Source organism: Talpa europaea (genome assembly GCF_964194135.1).
Source record: "Talpa europaea genome assembly, chromosome: 14".
Taxonomy (NCBI): Eukaryota; Metazoa; Chordata; class Mammalia; order Eulipotyphla; family Talpidae; genus Talpa; species Talpa europaea.
In genome coordinates, this window is record NC_140082.1 from 87,217,290 (window position 1) to 87,232,072 (window position 14,783).

The window sequence follows — 14,783 nt, forward strand, 5'->3', positions numbered from 1 at the left end:
AACCCGTGAAAACGAACCTAGATGAGTTTAATAAACTCACTCAGAAAGGCGTTCGTCGGTCAAGGAAATTTAAAATGAAAAATCTTAGTGATAATTTTTCTGAGCCTGTCAGATGCGCCACTCAGCCAGATACTTCACAAACATGACTTCATCTCACAACCCCCCTGCAAAACAAGGGACACCATGTCCATCCCAGCAGAATGTTCTAGAACGTGCAGCCGAGATCAAGGTATATAAAGCAATACTGGGTGCATTTCCTAGTGTCTCTCCTCCCTCTGCCCCCAAAGACACCCACAGTCCGGCGGATGTCAGGCAACGTAGTTTTAATGCAGGAAGTTGATCTGCTGACCTCATTTCACCTGCGTGACACTGAGGGCAAGTGTGGGTCCTCACCCGAGGCTCAGGGCATCGAGGTAACGGGTGGCATCGCCTAGTCAGTGTAAGAGCAGGGGCGGGGGGATTCAGACGGCTGTGCAGTTACCACTTAGCGCGTGCAAAGTTATCAGTACGGGCATCCCTTATGTTCTACAACGAGAGATATTTTTAATTAACTAAGTACATTTAATTGAAAAAGATATGCCTTTGGGAACCTTTCATTCAAATACTGCAAGGATATGCCATAAAAATGGAGTCTCCCGCACCACCCAGGCCCTTCCAGAGCGGCAGCTGCTAATACCAATTTCTGGGAATAGCGTTACTTATGAAACTTAATCTACCATGCGTGTGTCAAGCCAAGAGGAGTAATTGCTCCGGAAGGCTGGAATCTGCACGGAGAAAAACTCCCAGAGTGACAGGTAGGAGCCAATAGGACCTTATTCCAAGCTAATAAGGCTTTTTCTGCAAGATGAGAAAAAAGTACTGAATACATTTGCCTCTGCTCTCAGCAGCCGGGCCTTCCAGAACTAGAACTGTTACCAGACTCATCAAAATCCACCCCCGTGTCCGGACAGGCCCCGATGCTTTATCAAGTGTCCGTTCAGGGTGGGAGCCATTCGAAGGTCTCTCTCCCTCTCGGCATCTGGGCCACGGGTAGTGTGTGCCCAGCCAGCAGCAGACACGGCTCCACCTGCAGGGGTGGTGGGCAGCACTGGGCCCCAATCCCCGGGATTGAGCCCCTGTGGGCTGAGACTGGCAGGGAACCCACGCATCTCGTCTCCGTGCTCACTGGACTGGACCCTGAGTCCCAGCCGCTGAGGGCTCAGCACCAACCCATCAAGCCATTGCTCAAGACCCCCGGGGTGCAGTAGGAAATGAGGCGGCTCTGATGACCCTTCTAAGCTGGCTGTAGGGACCTGCACTGAGTGGGTGTCCATATGGGAGAGGTGACAGCTGCTGGGGCATCAGCCTTCACATTTCTAACGTGCAAAGAGTAAGCAGCATAAACACTGGCCGGCCAGGTGGCACCAGAGCTCCTTGACAGCTTTCTCTAAGAATTAAATGTTTCTGCATTGATAAAAGTGCATCTTTGCTGTGTACTCATGGTGCACTTCCTCTGGGGTGCACCTGAGATGCACCTCCACTGGGGTGCACTTTCTATGGGGCTGCACTTGAGAACAAGCACAGGACCAGCATTTGGGTGTCCTTGTCATATCTGCCACCACCATGGGCACAATCGCTCCAGTGACAGGTCGGAAGGTTGGCACACGTGGAGATCGGGGTTTCTGGAGGCTGGGAGGGAAGTGCTGGCATGTCCCCCTCCCCCCAGAGCCCAGAGTCCTGGCTTTAAGGAGCAATTCAAGCCAGAAGGTTCTGGACCTCTGTGGCCAGAAGGCAATCAACCAGGCAGCTCCTGAGAGGTGGGCTGGCGAGCTGCAGCTGGAGCTTTGAGGGCCAGTAAAGGGGCTTAAAAGACAATGTAAATATAGCACCTCCTTTCCCTGGTACTTAAAGCCCATTAAAGGCTTATTTAGATAAAATGGTGCAAGGAGGTACATTTTGCTTGTTGTTGATTAGGCATTCATAGTTACATCTTAGGATTGAATGGCTGAAAATGAGAGACAGGAGCTGGGAGAATAGGGAGATGATGATAAGGTGAGTCACTTATTTAGAAGACAGAAGGACAAGGACAGACAGACTGATCAGCCTGGCTGCTGATTATGGTACCCAGGGGAAAATGAAGAGTGGTGTGTACAGCCCCCCACCTCTCCTGGATACAGCTGCACCTTGGCCTCCCAAGTTCCTGTGGCAACATCAGCTGAGCACACAGCACGCACACAATTGCCATCGGGTGCACAAGGCGGGGCACACAGAACACGGGGCCCCACCCAGAGGGGCTCCTTCAGGGAAACCTGAAAGGTGCCAAGGGCTGCCAAAATTCATGAAAAATTTTGAACACAGAAAGTCTGAAAATAAAGGAGCAAATTTTACAAATAGAACAAATGGTAACGTCCTGTAGTACTGATGCCAGGTCTCTTTCGTTTTGATTTTTTTTTTTTTTTTTTTTTTTTTTTTTGGTGGGACCCTCACCGGCGCCGGGGAACGAACCAGCGCTGTAGAGGCTACGGGCAGCCTCGCAGCCCAGCGCTCAACTGCTGAGCCATCAGGGGAGGCCCTCGTTTTGATTTTTTAAGGAATGAAACGGTACAGAGTTGATTTCATGGAGGGGAAGTCTCCCTAAGGTGCTCAGCTCCCCAAAACAGGTCACTCTGGCATGTGGACTGTTTCCAGCTAAAGTCCATGGAGGCCCTGCAGACTCCCAAGAAAAGTCCCCGCTGCAGGGACAGCCTGAGGTGCCTCTTCCTGCTCATCGCTGGACTTACCCTGGGCCTATCTGTAGGTGTAGAATTGCTGACTCCTGCTCACTCTCCAAAGTGCTTTGACCACTTTCATCCCCAGCAGCCGTGCATGAAAATCCCTCCGTTTTGCCCCTCCAAGAGGTGCAGGAGGGGGTCCACCACACGGTTTCACCTCTGCATTTTCCCCACTCGCACTGAGGTTGACCATCCCCCAGACTTACTGCCCATTTAGCCTTCGCCTTCCATTTCTCCCTGTTCCCATCCTCTGCCCGTTTTTCTGTGGCATTGTCCGCTTTCCCGACTTCCCAATCGCTATGCAGGAAATCTGTGGATACTCTGCATACTAATCCTTGGCCCATTCTGGGTAGCGATTTCATCTTGCATTATGTGAGTTGTTTTTTAATCTAGCGTATGGTACCCTATTATCACGAAGGTCTTCACGTTAATGGAGTCCCATTAGACAACGTGAAGTGTTTATTCTTTTCTTTCCAAAAGTTTAAAATTTTTGGCTTTTCATCCTGAGAGGTTTGATCATCCTTTTTAAGCAACGAAAAATGTCACTTTTTATTGCTACAGGATGAAGTAAGGAGCTGGTTTTCTTCTTGCTCCATTGGGCTTGCTCACAGTGTCAGTGTCAGCCACTGAACTAACAGCTTTTCCTCGCTCATTATAACACCCCTGCTCTCATTTATGGGTCCCTGGGTGCAGGGACTGGCTCTGAGTACATCAGACAGTTTAAGTGGCAAGAATTACTACATCGCATGCCAATGTGATATACTGGAGTTACTATGGTTTCTAATCCAGATAATGGTTAAGGAAGCTTCCTTCTCTGTATAATGACTTACACAAGATAATAGATCAATTAGTCTTCATTTTCCACATGATTTTTAGGATTATCTGTAGAGTTATATACATATACATATTATTTATATACGCGTTTTCTTTTTATTGCAGTGGCATTTGCAAATGCAGATTATATTTTGGGAGAAATATTATATTTATGGCATTGAGTTGTTCCACTCGTGAATACAGTATGTTTTACCATTTGATTAAAAGTCTTCTTTTATGCCCTTCAATTTTTATAACATTCTCCATAAAGGTCTTACTAATTTTCATCATTTTTCCCTCTTTGGTACTTGTATCGCTTTTGTGGCTAGTATGTTTATTTTTAAAAAACTTTTTCTTTTCCATTTGGTTTTTATTCGTCTATATGAAAGCTATTTTTATTTTACATAGCTCTTCTATCCGTCAAAATCAAGTACCAACAGGTTAGAGATCCTCCTACTTTTTAGCTTGATAATCACAGAATATCCAAATAGGGACAATTTTATTCTTTCCTAACTCTACTCCCTTTCCTCTTACTAAGAAGCTGGGGCATCCATTCCTTATTGGAATAAAGAAGTTCCCTTCTATTTCTAAATTGCTATGATTTGTATGCCTGGTTTTTCTAATTTTGTGCTTTTGATCAAGAATGCATTACATTTTATGGAAAGTTTTCTCTTCTCTCCCTGTGCCTAATAAGATGGACATGATTGTAAAAGAAAAGCTGACAGGGTGGATAGCAGCTTTTCCCCTCCAGGGTAGAAACAGACTGGAAAAGACAAACTCTTGCGTGTCCCGCCAGGCTAGGTCACGGCACCCAGGCAGGGGACCCTAGGGGTGCTCTGCTCTCCCCAGAAACCCCTCCAGGGACCACACAGGTCAGCAAATCTTCCACGGCGTGGGGGTAAGCCTCAGTACTGCGTTGGTCCAAAGCTGTCCCTAAATTCCCTTTGGAAAAAAATATATCTCTGTGTGCACTTGAACTCCTAAACATTGGCTGCCAGGGAGACGCCCCTATGATCATAACAAAGGGAGGGAACAGACAGTGGGGCTCAGCTCTCACATACCCCAAGGGCCCACGAAGGAATGAATGAAGCTGCATCATGTGTTCATTTTTCTCTCAAAGGTTTTTCTCCCAAAAAGACCCTGTTCAAAGTCTCACCGGAGAAAACGACACAAGTGGGTGTGAACCAGGGTGTGCCAGCCACAGCCGGTGCTGTGTGGCGCTGCCCCCTCCTCCAGGGACACCGCACAGGATGACCTCCAGCTCACCACGCAGGCCCCACAGAGCCAGCAGAGCCCACTCTCCTTTCTTGTTTTATTTTTGTCTCTCCAACTATTTTGTAAATTAGTGGTTGGGGCGCCAAGCCGCCCACTCTGCCCAGTGCTGTGAATAATGTAATTAAGCACAGGAAGCGGTTCATTGTGTTCGTCTGCAACCCAACAATGAAGGTCAGGGGAGGCTAAGGAAGCTGAGCTCTCCCAAGTGGAGGCCCAGGCCAGGCCCGTGGGGGTCTATTTGGAGAGCCATGATCAAGAGCCCTGGCGTGCCAGGCTCCCTCCTGGGCTCAGGAAACAGGCAGCAGCTGGGCAGGACCCACGGTTACAGGCCAGAGGGCCGCCACCTTCCCATGAGCCAGCCCTGTACAGGTGGAAAAGGCCACTCAGGTGGGGCTACCCTCAGCTAGAGGGCGCTCATGCATCGGCTCAGCTAACCCTCAAAACCTCCCCAATGGGAGTCGATGTGATCCCAACTGTGCAGGGGATGGAGGCTCAGAGAGGTAGCTTATTCAAGACGCCCCCCCACCCCAAATCCTGGGTGGTGAGCTCTGCTCCTCACTCCCAAGAGCTCGTCCAAGGTGGCTGCGTGTAAGCGGAGTGGAGAACACGTACCACCCCCAACAGTCACATGGGCCAGCACACTCAGGAGGTGCAGCAGGTGAGGATAACTGGTCTGATCTCGCTGGCTGGCTACAAGAACAGAGTGGGACCTTAACTATCCCTGCACTGTACGTGCCGGCCCAGAGCGGGACCGTCTGCTCATGGATGGAAGACCAGACATGGATGAAAGAGGACTTGCCCTCACCCTGCCTCCAGGCTCCACTGTGGCTCTGTTGTTTTACGATCTGCTCTCTGAGCTATTTCCAAGGGACGAACTATTTGCTCTTCATTTCTAGTACTCTAAATCATTGTCTCTCTTCCTCACTCCCCAAATTTCACCTTCGAATAAAGCATCTGGACCGGTGAGCGAAGCCCAAGTGCTTGTGCCTTCTCCACTCAAGCCTGTGGATAGGAAGTAGTTCCTGGGAATTCATAAGGCACAAAATGAAGTGGACAGAAGCTCAGGCTGTGGCTGAAAGGCCGACACCAGCGCGATCGAGCAGGGAGGAGCACGTGTCCCCAGACAATCGTGGGAAAGCTCCTCCCTGCACAAAGGCAGTCTGCGTCCACCACCACTCCCAGCCCCCCACTCGCTGTGCTCTGGAGATAAGCTTGGCTGGAACCCAGAGCAGGCCTGGGACAGCATGCAGAGACTAGGGGGCAGCCACCTCTCAGAGGGCTGGGATCCCTTCAAGGTCTCAGCCCCCAGTTTCTTGGCAGCTTTCTCACAGCATGATGGCGTCCCGCTCAACCCGGCAGGGTTAGCAGCTCAACCCAGCTGGCCAGAGGTGCAGAAAACATCTGGAGGCTTGGCCTTCCCAAGATGTGTCACTCTGGCATGTGTGTTATTTTGAGCTGAGGCCAATTAAGGCCCTGCAGGTGCATGATAAAATTTTATGACTCTCTTAATTATATAGAATAATGAAAATTGGGGGAATTACTTAGATGTGGGGCTATCTCCAGAAATAACCTTTCTATGGGAGAAGGTTCTCTAGACAGCAGGGCAAACACCAAATTACAGAGCATCTGGTCCATTGGCACACGAGTCCCCTCTGCTCTCCTCTCCCCATGAGCCCCAGGCCCCATCCCATTCTTTAGCTCAGGATAAATGCCCTTTTACTTTGGAATTTACACCCATGTAGATTCTCCTTATGGAACTCAGTTTGTTCTTTTCTCCTACCAATCTGTCTGGTGTTCATTTGATTGCTCCACCAGCCCAAGAAGAACCCACAGGGTCTCATCCCAGGATTATCGGGAGCTGCCCACTTTGAACAGGGCACATGCCATCCAGTTCTCCACAGTCCTCACCAGGCCCTATCGCTGTGCAACACTGAGGTTAAGTAAGATCAACTGCCATTTTCACCCCACTCTCTGCCAACTTCACATATTCAAATTCCCTTCCCAGCTTGTATAGGCATTTTAAACTGGAAAGCCCCGTGGTGGCACAGGGGAAGGTGAGGGAGGCTGGGGGATAGGCATTCCAGTCAAAATTAGTGGGGAGGGTCTGATAAAGGCAGGTGTGAGCAAGACAAAAGATCTGGACAGAGATGTGGGGTGTTTTTTTTTTTTTAAGCTGGACATCTAAGTAGCAACTGGAAACCATAACAGAACATAGGAAGAGCCAGCGGTTAAGAAGACTGCCTCAGGGACATCCAGAGGCAAGAGGAAGAAAGATGTCATGGAACTGTAACAGGGGGGTCCCCAGGAAAGGGGGAGGTTCCAGGTTTCCTGCCCCACCCAAGGGAGGGTGGAGCTGAGCAGGGAGAGAAGAAGCTGCAGAAGAGACTGAGGAAGGAAGGAAGCAGGATGGAGCCAGAAGGAGCCCTGGGGGAGGCACATGGAGTCGAGAGACTCGTGAAGAAACTGCGCTTGCCTTTTGGTCGTGGACGGGGTGACACAGATGTGGGTGAGACCCGTGGGGAGGTGACAATGGCGGGTTTTGTCTTAATTTTGATTTTGCTCTTTTCCCTCCAAACTTGTCTGGTTGTTTCTGACCCTTTTCTGTGGGTCCCCACTGGAAGGTGCTTTAGACTTGGGGCAGGCTTTGGGGCCTTGCTCTGGGCCAATCCCGCTTGGGTGGACTTTTACCCACGAGGGGACGGGGAACTTTGGGTGCTTGGGTTAGAAACTAGATTCTTTGCCTTTCCTGTATTGTTTCCAAATTGTATTAAAGTTCCTTCCAAGGGAAGGAACTGGTGGCGCAGCGGTTGAGCGCTGGGCTGCGAAGCTACCTGCAGCCTCTGCAGCGCCAGTTCGATCCCCAGCCACTGGCGAGGGTCCCACATGGCGCGCAGACCTCTCCTGCCGCCCGCTGCCCCCCTCAGCAGTGTACTTCGGTCCTTCTGCCTGCTCTGCTCCCCGCTCTGGCTCTGGTGGATTCTCTCACCCTCCCGCTCTTCTGACTGTACCCAGTGCTTGTATAAATAAATAAATCTTAAAAGAAATTAAAAAAAAATAAAGTTCCTTCCCATTAAAGTCTCATGTTTTGTGTTGATACAGCAGATGGCAGAACCTATTTAGAGCAGGCAGGTTTGTGGGGTCTGGGTCTGCCCTGTAACAGAACCAGCCCAACAGTCGGAGAAGGATGGGTTAGGGTCAGGGGAAGGTTCATGGAGAGTGGGGTGCAGGAGATGGAGCTTGGGGGAGGTCACTAAAAGGAGGCAGTAATTCGCATCAGTCCTTGGCGAACTGGTCGTGAGAGCCCAGGTCTCCCCCTCATTTAATGAAAGTTATTGCTTCAGCTCAGGCAAAGCTGGACTAGCAGTGAAGCAAAACCTATCAAAGCAAGTGCACAAAACTCAAGCACAGCACAATTCCTTCAAATCAACCCCCCCGAGCCAGGCCTACAGGGCAACCAGCCTCCCTAGGCGATGCTGGTTTCCAAAGAATCAACTGCCTGTTTCCTTCATCTGAAATCACTACCCATGGACTTGTGGTTCTTAAAAAGTTCTGTGTGTAACACAGACGTGATCAGCACTGAGCAAACACGCATGAGGATGCTCTGATCGTGGGCTTTGGAATACACCAAATGATTACAATTCTGCAGCTTCTCTCCCCTAAGTAAGTGGAAGAAATTTTCATTCTCATAATCGTTTTACCATCTTGGCAAATATTTCCCCAAGTGATTAGGTTTGAGCTGAGGATTCAGACGCTGATCCCCTGATTCACCTGACAACCTGTGACCGAATTAGCAAAGAGACCACAGGCGCTTCAGGATAATTCATTGGTGCTCCCCATTCACACCACTGGGCCGCTATCAGCAAATTGCTCTTCATTAGTACATAAATAACACTTTGGTTATTCCATGAAACAATTAGCATAAGCGGATTCGGATTCGATTCCCTGGAATGTGGCCCTGGTAATGGGTAGCCCGGAACTCCTCGCTGTCTGGACACTATAGCTCTTTTCCAAATATGTTATTTGAACTCCCTAGATTCCATTTACTGGTGGTTATTTCACTCCATTCAGTTTTTTTTTTTTAATTTTTTTTTTTAATAGAGGCATGTTTTATTTATTTATTTGTTTGTTTTGTTTATACAAGCACTGGGTACAGTCAGAAGCGCGGGAGGGTGAGAGAATTCACCAGAGCCAGAGCAGGGAGCAGAGCAGGCAGAAGGACCAAAGTACACTGCTGAGGGGAGCAGCGGGCGGCAGGAGAGGTCTGCGCGCCATGTGGGACCCTCCTCCGGTGGCTGGGGAGCAGCCGGGGATTGGACTGGCGCTGTGGAGACTGCGGTCAGCTTCGCAACCCAGCGCTCAACCGCTGCGCCACCGGGGAGGCCCCCTCTAATCAGTTTTATAGGCTAAGTCTGGGGTGCTTCCCCTCACCCAACCAATCACAGAGCCCCAAATCTTTCCTGCGCTGCCTGTGGACGCGCCGTGTCTGATGCCCCTGACAGACTTCCACAAAGCGAGGGGATGAGAATCTAAGGTGACACTGTGGCAGTCAGACCAGGCCTGGGAGACAGAAAGCCACACTAGAAGAGCCTCCGGGAGGGGCAGCTGAACAGGGTTCTTGGGGAAGAATCATATCTTGCTGGGTAGTCAGGCCAGGAGTTTGTGCGGGGCTGGCACCAAGGCAGCCACATGGGCTGACACTCAGCTCCTGCAGTTTGGGCAGAAGGGCAGTGTTAGGATGAGCCTGCAGGGGAGGCCAGATGACCCACAGCCTGGTTTTAATATCCCCGCCAGGACACCGGCCGAGTCTGGGTGACCCGGGCGCTGACATGCAGGTTTGCCTATGGCGCAGACGAAACCCACACGTCGCTAATTCCCGTACCTGTGATAAGGAGTATCTACCTTTCTCCCTTCTAGGGTTTCCTGCCCAACCTTCTAAGAAGCTGAGAGCGTGTATAACAATGGGATGGAATGAAACAGACCAGCAGCTCGCAAAGTGGGGTCCCTGGACCAGCAGCAGCTGCTGTGTCACCTGGGAACTGATTACAGACACAAACTACCAAGCACCGCTCCAGACCTACATAGCGGCAAGCTTCGGGGGCCAGCACTCTGTAGTAACTGGCCCCCCAGGTGATTCTCACGAGTTTGAAGTCTCCCCAGCACAGTGACAAAGGCCCTCTGATTATTGTCCCAGTGGGTCTCCACGTTTGCTTTTATTCTGCCTCCTTCCACTGAACCATGCCATGGAAGATGTTCCCATAGCTCCCTTGATTTTTAACTTTTCAATCTTACCTTTACTTTTAAAGGTATTCATTTATTTTCTCACTTGTTATATGGTTGGCAATGCCAGGCTACTGATCCAGGCCATCTCAAATATACATCTTCTTCCCATCAGCCCCCAGAAAACCCCAGACCGATAAATAAGGAAAAAACTAGCAGTCAGGTCCTCAACAGAAGCCCAGAAGTGGGCTTGGGAGTGAAAAGCCATTGGAGAAAAGTGCTCTTGCATGGATCCCCTTAATCCCTTCCCTTCCAATCCCATGTCCCCCGAGTTGGCCAGTGGGGGAGCTTTAGACATCCGTGCTGCCTGCCCATCCCCTAAGACTGGGGCTCACGACTCGTCCCTCTCAATGCCTCCCAGGCAGCCCCATGTCATTTGAGATGTGCCGATACCGCGCTGATGTCACAGGCGCACCTTCTTCTGATCGTGCTTCACAGGTACGGCCTTTGCCTCCGGGATGCTCTAGCCCCTGGGGACAGTTTAGGCCCCCTAAGTCCCCAGGCGCCACTTTCCAACAGCACATACTCGCTTCCTGTGTTGGTGTCACATTTAATTAAAGAGTCACAGCTTTTGCTGGGCATAAAGCTGTTGCACACCCAAGAGACGACAGTGTGGTGGTAACGTAAGTTTTGTATGTTCCAGGAAACCCACAAAGTCACATCACTGGCTCTGCGGCCACGTTCACGCCACTGCAGTGTTCGGGCCCCGTCAGCAGCGTGTCCCAGCTGGGCCTTGTGACACTGCTAGCAGCCTTCTGGCAACGACACATATTCCAAGAAAATACAAACTTTGTCCCTTCAGCATTATAGCCTGGAGCCCACAATGGCCCCCATGGACAGTCAAAGCCCCTTCATGATGAGGTTCAGCACAGCAAATTGTGGAGAAAATCATTTGGCATCTGGATTTATGCTCAAAAGCATTGCCAATAAAAAATCATCTTGACATCTCAGCTGGCAGTGGTACGAAGCTATCAGGGCTAGTTAGATATTTTATTTTATTTTATTGTTTTTTAAAGATTTATTTTATTTATACAAGAACCGGGGTACAGGCCAGATGCATGGGAGGGTGAGAGGATTCACCAGAGACAGAGTGGGGAACAGAACAGGCAGACTGACTGAAACACACTGCTGAGGGGAGCAGCGGGCGAGGCAGGAGAGGTCTGCTTGCCATGTGGGTTGCTCTGAGGCTGGCGGGGATCGAACTGGCTCTGCAGAGGCTGTGGACAACTTCACAGCGCCACCAGGGAGGCCCTAGTTAGATATTTTAAAGACTATTTTTTTTATCTCTGTGTCCTCTTTTTTTGGTATTTTTTTGCTTGTTCCAGAATTTACATTCTGTATTAACAAAGAAAGGTATGTAATTTCATGTCTAAAGAATCCTTGGTATTTACGAGACTTTTGGTGCTGGGGTTTCAGCATAACTCTCGGGACACCCTTATCCGGATGTCCTACATAAATACACACCTCAGGAAGAAGCTGCAAAGGCATGCAGATGGAAAATTTTGGTCTTTTAAATGATTTATAAACCTCCAATAGGGAAGACAGTGGAATCACACTTACAATCCACTTGAAACTCATTTTTTTCTTTACTTGTGCCACACAGCAGAAGAGGGGCGGTCATCACATGAAACTCACCTCCCTTCAGAATGTCTCGGCCCTGAGTTCCCAGCAACGGCCCTTGAGAAAAGTCAACAGACCAGGGGCCACCGGCTCCGGCCCAGCCAGGCAGCGAGTCACGGGCAGAGAGCCCGACCCTGCAGCCCAGGCAGAGTAAACAGAGCCCCCAGCCGGCCTGGAGAGGGTCAGAGGCTGAGCAGGCAAAGCGCCTGCTCTCGCCAGCACCTCACTCTTTCTAGACACCCCTTCATCTTTCCCAGGGACTTGTTACCAGGGAGGGTTAAGGCACAGCCTGGGCAGGGTCCGCGTGCAGAGCAGCGAGTTGGGGTGCAGGAAGGTGCCGCCGCTGGGAGTCTTGTGAGGACGCCAGGGGCAGCCGCATGGGGCGTGGGCATCCCACCTCACCTCTACCTGCGTGGCCAGACCCGCCAAATGCGGATCCCACGCAGACAGCCATTAATGCTCTTTTATTGCCCTTTTTTATCACTGATATTAAACCTTGATTTCCACAAAGTTAGAGTCCCCAGGGTCCTCACCGCCACGAACAAACAAATGGGCTTTTACAGCCTCCAGAAGGAAATAAGTAATTTCCTCTGAAAAGTGTGCTGGGCACTCGGGGGAAATTCTGTGTCATGCCTTCCTGGAAAGGGGTTTCAGTTCTCGATCTGTGCAGGGGAGTCGATTAGCGCTTACACTGTAATTGAGAGAAACTTCGGGGCGGCTCGGCTGGGGCGGCTCTCCCATCAGGCCAAAGTATGAGGATGGAGGGCCCACACGGGCAGCCGTGGAGAAGTCTCCAGAAATACAACTAATGCCCCCGCCCCAACCTCCCTGAACTGGAGAAGCTTCATAAAATGGGGTGTGGCTGCAGAGCACACACACACAGCAGCGCTGGCGCGAGGCTGCCGGCCCCTAACAGTAAAACCGCAGATGCTTCTTGTCCCAGCCCCTCCCCTAGGCGAGAGGCGGGGGTTCAGAGAGGGCACATGGAGAGGACACTCCCTTTCGGGGGAGCCCCTGTCTCTTGTCACTGCTCACACAGACCCAAGCAGGGTACCCCAACAGTGAAGGGACAGTCCTTCCTATTCCTGGGAGTCTGGGTGTGGCCGAGGCAGGTAAGCCACAGCTGGAGGGGGTCTTGTTGGTGTCTGGATTAGGCAGACCCGGGGTCTGTTTTGGGGATCTAGTGGTGTCTGTGGGGAAGGTGGAAGCCCCCCTCCCACCAGCCGTCCTACACCCCTCCTGCAGGGCAGGCAGCACCCCTTCCCTTAACCCTGCTCTGGTCTGCACCAGGAGTCTTGACCCTGGAAGGCAGCCATGCCAGCCACTGTACCACCACCGCCGTCTGTGCTCTGCACCAGGCCTGCTTCACTAAATGCCATTTTCTCAAACCCTAGGGACCTGGGGGTGGGGGGCACAGAATGCCCCTTTGACCCAGACCTTTGCCATTTTCCACTTTGGCCACCTCCCCTCCTCCAAGAGTTTGTTTGAGCAAAGGATTCCCTAGCTTGAAAAGAGAAGTAAGAAGTGAGTTTGAAATCACCGCTACAGCTGCGATTCATCTCATGACAACCGGGCTCTCGGGAACAGGGACTCCTCTCTGCCCGCGGCATCTCACAGGCTCGCCACGCCGAGGCCAGACGGCGGCCTTGCCTAAGGGCCTCCTCTCCAGGCTCTGCTCCGAGGCCGGTGCCCTAGAGCCGCAAACCCAGAGGGAACCTCCAGCCCTGGACAGTGGCTGGCTCACCCCTAGGTGGTCCTTCTCTGCTCTGCTTCCCACCGCCACGAGGTAGAAGTCCCCCTACAGCCGCCTGAGGTCATGAGCCTGGCTGGCTGGCCGGAGCGGGGCCGGGGTGGTCCACCCACCCTTTGTGAGGCACCTTGAGGTCCGTGAGGTGAACCTGCAGATGGAGCAGGGGCAAATGGATGCACATGACACATACAGCTCACCTGGCTCATGTGCGCTCACCTGGCCTGTGCTCACCTGGCGTACAAGGTCCTAACCCTCAACAAAAGGCAGCTCACCTGGATACAGGTGAGCATGAGCCGGAGGCCAGGGCCACACAGGTGTTGGGAAGGAGATGAAGCCAGCAGGCAGGTTGTTGGGGTGCCTGGAACCTGGGGCAGAGTGAGCACTTATAGGGGTCCACATCCTGAGGCCATGAGCGCCCACAGTTTTATGAAGAAACTGAGGGAGTTAGGAGAAGGGATGGATTCCTCCCCCGAAAGGCCTTTTGAATGTAGTGACCTCACAGTGGGTTTGCCCAGGTAGTTCCAGTTTAAGAGTTTTGTTCGGAGAGAAAGTCACCTTGGATATAAACCCTGGAACTGCCTGACACGGAGAGGAGCCGGGCCTGGAGGGGAAGGGCAGGTGTTCCCACAGGCTCAGCGCAGGCGGCCAGGACGTGCCACACTGGCACGTGGGTTATTTTTTTATTTTTTTTTTTAAACTGATATTCTACCTTCCGTTTTAGGTCCTAGAAGATCTTAATTCTTTTTTTTTTAATTAATTAATTAATTAATTTATACAAGCACTGGGTACAGTCAGAAGCGCGGGAGGGCGAGAGAATCCACCAGAGCCAGAGAGGGGAGCAGAGCAGGCAGAAGGACCGAAGTACACTGCTGAGGGGAGCAGCGGGCGGCAGGAGAGGTCTGCGCGCCATGCGGGACCCTCCTCCGGTGGCCAGGGAGCGGCCAGGGATCGAACCGGTGCTGCAGAGGCTGCGGGCAGCTTCGCAACCCAGCGCTCAACCGCTGCGCCACCGGGGAGGCCCCACGTGGGTTATTTTGAACTGACGTCCGCAGAGGCCTGCAGGCGCCCATAGCCACGACCCCTGCCGAGAAGAGGGAAGCTGGGGGCGGGGTGCAGATCTGGGCACTCCAGAAACAAACCTTCTGTGGGAGAAAACTCTCCACAAACTAGGACAAACATGGAGTGACACAGCGTGTGGCCTGGGCCGTATGCGCGTCCTTCCACGCCCCTGGAAGCCCAGACCCCACGCCAACCCATCATCCAGCTCCCAATGCCTGCTTGGCCTGCTGACCCCGGGG

The 14,783-nt window shown here is 51.7% G+C and overlaps 1 protein-coding gene across 1 annotated transcript in view; it reads right to left on the reverse strand.

Moving 5' to 3' along the window:
• The window catches only part of SLCO3A1 (solute carrier organic anion transporter family member 3A1), a gene marked incomplete at its 5' end in the record, with an annotated part of 175,027 nt that overhangs the window by 73,547 nt on the left and 86,697 nt on the right, over positions 1–14,783 (reverse strand).